The sequence below is a fragment of the Oncorhynchus tshawytscha genome, linkage group LG25, assembly GCF_018296145.1.
Source record: "Oncorhynchus tshawytscha isolate Ot180627B linkage group LG25, Otsh_v2.0, whole genome shotgun sequence".
NCBI lineage: Eukaryota > Metazoa > Chordata > Actinopteri > Salmoniformes > Salmonidae > Oncorhynchus > Oncorhynchus tshawytscha.
In genome coordinates, this window is record NC_056453.1 from 44832233 (window position 1) to 44837576 (window position 5344).

The 5344-nt window shown below is 49.0% G+C and overlaps 1 pseudogene; it reads right to left on the reverse strand.

Annotated features, from left to right (window-relative positions):
* The window catches only part of LOC121840762, a 77941-nt pseudogene extending 73016 nt beyond the window's left edge, over positions 1 to 4925 (reverse strand).
* Positions 4926 to 5344: the final 419 nt, after the last annotated feature.

A 5344-nucleotide genomic window follows, 5' to 3' on the forward strand; every position in this document is an offset into this window, starting at 1 on the left:
TAGTCACGTTACCCTGCCTTCATGTACATATCTACCTCAAATACCTCATACCACTGCACATTGATCTGGTACTTCCTGTATATAGCTCCACATTGATCTGGTACTTCCTGTATATAGCTCCACATTGATCTGGTACTTCCTGTATATAGCTCCACATTGATCTGGTACTCCCTGTATATAGCTCCACATTGATCTGGTACTCCTGTATATAGCTCTACATTGATCTGGTACTCCCTGTATATAGCTCCACATTGATCTGGTACTCCCTGTATATAGCTCCACATTGATCTGGTACCCCTGGGTATATACCTCCACATTGATCTGGTACTCCTGTATATAGCTCCACATTGATCTGGTACTCCTGTATATAGCTCTACATTGATCTGGTACTCCCTGTATATAGCTCCACATTGATCTGGTACTCCCTGTATATAGCTCTACATTGATCTGGTACTGGTACTCCCTGTATATAGCTCCACATTGATCTGCTACTCCTGTATATAGCTCTACATTGATCTGGTACTGGTACTCCCTGTATATAGCTCCACATTGATCTGGTACTGGTACTCCCTGTATATAGCTCCACATTGATCTGGTACTGGTACTCCCTGTATATAGCTCCACATTGATCTGGTACTCCTGTATATAGCTCCACATTGATCTGGTACTGGTACTCCCTGTATATAGCTCCACATTGATCTGGTACTGGTACTCCTGTATATAGCTCCACATTGATCTGGTACTGGTACTCCCTGTATATAGCTCCACATTGATCTGGTACTCCTGTATATAGCTCCACATTGATCTGGTACTGGTACTCCTGTATATAGCTCCACATTGATCTGGTACTCCCTGTATATAGCTCCACATTGATCTGGTACTCCCTGTATATAGCTCTACATTGATCTGGTACTCCTGTATATAGCTCTACATTGATCTGGTACTGGTACTCCCTGTATATAGCTCTACATTGATCTGGTACTCCTGTATATAGCTCTACATTGATCTGGTACTGGTACTCCCTGTATATAGCTCTACATTGATCTGGTACTCCTGTATATAGCTCCACATTGATCTGGTACTCCTGTATATAGCTCTACATTGATCTGGTACTGGTACTCCCTGTATATAGCTCCACATTGATCTGGTACTCCTGTATATAGCTCTACATTGATCTGGTACTCCCTGTATATAGCTCTACATTGATCTGGTACTGGTACTCCTGTATATAGCTCTACATTGATCTGGTACTCCTGTATATAGCTCTACATTGATCTGGTACTGGTACTCCCTGTATATAGCTCTACATTGATCTGGTACTGGTACTCCTGTATATAGCTCTACATTGATCTGGTACTCCCTGTATATAGCTCTACATTGATCTGGTACTGGTACTCCCTGTATATAGCTCTACATTGATCTGGTACTGGTACTCCCTGTATATAGCTCTACATTGATCTGGTACTCCCTGTATATAGCTCCACATTGATCTGGTACTGGTACTCCTGTATATAGCTCTACATTGATCTGGTACTGGTACTCCCTGTATATAGCTCACATTGATCTGGTACTGGTACTCCCTGTATATAGCTCCACATTGATCTGGTACTGGTACTGCCTGTATATAGCTCCACATTGATCTGGTACTTCCTGTATATAGCTCCACATTGATCTGGTACTGGTACTCCCTGTATATAGCTCCACATTGATCTGGTACTCCCTGTATATAGCTCCACATTGATCTGGTACTGGTACTCCCTGTATATAGCTCCACATTGATCTGGTACTCCCTGTATATAGCTCCACATTGATCTGGTACTCCCTGTATATAGCTCCACATTGATCTGGTACTCCCTGTATATAGCTCTACATTGATCTGGTACTGGTACTCCCTGTATATAGCTCCACATTGATCTGGTACTCCCTGTATATAGCTCTACATTGATCTGGTACTTCCTGTATATAGCTCCACATTGATCTGGTACTTCCTGTATATAGCTCCACATTGATCTGGTACTGGTACTCCCTGTATATAGCTCCACATTGATCTGGTACTGGTACTCCCTGTATATAGCTCTACATTGATCTGGTACTGATACTCCCTGTATATAGCTCCACATTGATCTGGTACTGGTACTCCCTGTATATAGCTCCACATTGATCTGGTACTCCTGTATATAGCTCTACATTGATCTGGTACTCCTGTATATAGCTCCACATTGATCTGGTACTGGTACTCCCTGTATATAGCTCCACATTGATCTGGTACTGGTACTCCCTGTACCAGAACCAGTCAGAGCCAGCCAGCCAGAGAACCAGCCAGACATAGAAACAGACAGATAGACATCCTCCCTCACACCCTACCCTCAGGGCGTGTGGTGTGTCCCTCCTTCCCTCCCTACCTTCAGGGCGTGTGGTGTGTCCCTCCCCTCCCTACCTTCAGGGCGTGTGGCGTGTCCCTCCCTCCCTCCCTCCCCTCAGGGCGTGTGGTGTGTCCTCCCTACCCTCAGGGCGTGTGGCGTGTCCCTCCCTACCCTCAGGGCGTGTCCCTCCCCTCCCTACCCTCAGGGCGTGTGGCGTGTCCCTCCCTCCCTCCCTCTCAGGGCATGTGGTGTGTCCCTCCCTCCCTACCCTCAGGGCGTGTGGCGTGTCCCTCCCCTCCCTACCCTCAGGGCGTGTGGTGTGTCCCTCCCTCCCTACCCTGAGGGCGTGTGGCGTGTCCCTCCCCTCCCCTACCCTCAGGGCGTGTGGTGTGTCCCTCCCTCCCTACCCTCAGGGCGTGTGGCGTGTCCTGTGTGCAGTAAATCCTCAGGATGTAGTCCAGGGAGAGACAGGGGGCTCTGGGGGCGAACAGGGCCAGCTGTAGCCTCTTACAGGCGGGCTGGGGAGGGCAGGACTGGCCCACTAGACCGTAGGTCCCCAACTGCTCCATCACCACGTGGCAGTTCGACTCCTCTAGCTGGAGGTAGCAGGGGGACGATAGACTCTCCTCCCCCACCGTCAGCACCTCCTATTAGCAGAATAGAGGTAGTGACAGGTTAGAGGGGAATATAATCTGTACTGTCAACTCCTACTATTGGCAGGAAGTTAATTGAGCAAGGTTATAGGATAGTATAGGACACACAAACGCATCCCGCCTGGTAGAGACAGCAGAGGAGAAGGCCAGGGGAACAGGTCTAGATTATGTTCAACTTCTCATCGTAAATCTCAATATTTTTCCATAATACCTTAACTGATTCTGTGACCTCCATATTTTCTTTCATCTCTATTCCCCTCTAGTCTACTATGGACATGTTTCACTCTGTCTCCTCTAGTCTATTTACCCTCCCTCCCTCCCTCCCTCCCTCCCTCCCTCCCTCCCTCCCTCCCTCCCTCCCTCCCTCCCTCCCTCCCTCCCTCCCTCCCTCCCTCCCTCCCTCCCTCCTCTTTCTCCCCTTTCCTCCCTCCCTCCCTCCAGTCTAAATATCTCATCCTTCTCCCTCTCTCTTTGTATCTCTTCCTCCTTTCTCTCTGTCTCTCCTTTCCCTCCCTCCCTCTGTCTCCCCTTTCCTCCCTCCTTTCTGTCTCCCCTTTCCTCTCCCTCCTCTCTGTCTCTCCTTTCCTCCCTCCTCTCTGTCTCCCCTTTCCTCCCTCCTCTCTGTCTCCCCCTGACCCCTTCCTCTCTGTCTCTCCTTTCCTCCCTCCTCTCTGTCTCCCCCTCCCTCCCTCCTCTCTTTCTCCCCTTTCCTCCCTCCCTCCCTCCAGTCTAAATATCTCATCCTTCTCCCTCTCTCTTTGTATCTCTTCCTCCTTTCTCTCTGTCTCTCCTTTCCTCCCTCCCCTCTGTCTCCCCTTTCCTCCCTCCTTTCTGTCTCCCCTTTCCTCCCTCCTCTCTGTCTCTCCTTTCCTCCCTCCTCTCTGTCTCCCCTTTCCTCCCTCCTCTCTGTCTCCCTGACCCCTTCCTCTCTGTCTCTCCTTTCCTCCCTCCTCTCTGTCTCCCTTTCCTCCCTCCTCTCTGTCTCTCCTTTCCTCCCTCCTCTCTCTGTCTCTCCTTTCCTCCCTCCTCTCAGTCTCCCCTTTCCTCCCTCCTCTCTGTCTCCCTGACCCCCTCCTCTCTGTCTCCCCTTTCCTCCCTCCTCTCTGTCTCCCCTTTCCTCCCTCCCCTTTCCTTCCTCCTCTCTGTCTCTCCTTTCCTTCCTCCCCTCTGTCTCCCCTTTCCTCCCTCCTCTCTGTCTCCCCTTTCCTCCCTCCTCTCTGTCTCCCCTTTTCTCCCTCCTCTCTGTCTCCCCTTTCCTCCCTCCTCTCTGTCTCCCTTTCCTCCCTCCTCTCTGTCTTCCCTTTCCTCCCCTCCTCTCTATCTCTCCTTTCCTCCCTCCTCTCTGTCTCCCTTTCCTCCCTCTTCTCTGTCTCCCCTTTCCTCCCTCCTCTCTGTCTCTCCTTTCCTCCCTCCTCTCTGTCTCCCTTTCCTCCCTCCTCTCTGTCTCCCCTGACCCCCTCCTCTCTGTCTCTCCTTTCCTCCCTCCTCTCTGTCTCTCCTTTCCTCCCTCCTCTCTGTCTCCCCTGACCCCCTCCTCTCTGTCTCTCCTTTCCTCCCTCCTCTCTGTCTCCCCTTTCCTCCCTCCTCTCTGTCTCTCCTTTCCTCCCTCCTCTCTGTCTCTCCTTTCCTCCCTCCTCTCTGTCTCTCCTTTCCTCCCTCCTCTCTGTCTCTCCTTTCCTCCCTCCTCTCTGTCTCTCCTTTCCTCCCTCCTCTCTGTCTCCCCTGACCTCCTCCTTCTATCCCTCTTCCCATGTTTCACCCAACAATGTTTTTATGACTAGGCTTCATGTCTCACCTCCCATGCCCCTTGGTGTGTCTGTGTTTTGAGGGTGAGGGTCCAGTCTGGTGTTGGGGTATCTAGCTGGGCACAGTGAGGCAGAGTGAGGACCACAGGTCGACTCAGCAGCATGCCTGATGGACCACAGCTCACCACTGGGCTCAGCACTGTCTGACTGCCTCCGACGGTAACCTAGAATAATATATAGTAATAACATGTTAATAACACATAGTAATAACACATAGTAATAACATGCTAATAACACATAGTAATAACAAGTTAATAACACACAGTCATAGCACATAGTAATAACACACAGTAATAACACATAGTAATAACACATAGTAATAACACATAGTAATAACACATAGTAATAACATGTAGTAATAACATGTTAATAACACATAGTAATAACACGTCAATAACACATAGTAATAACATGGTAATAACACATAGTAATAACATGTTAATAACACATAGTAAATAACATGTTAATAACACATAGTAATAACATATTAATAACACAAAGTAATAACACATAGTAATAACAC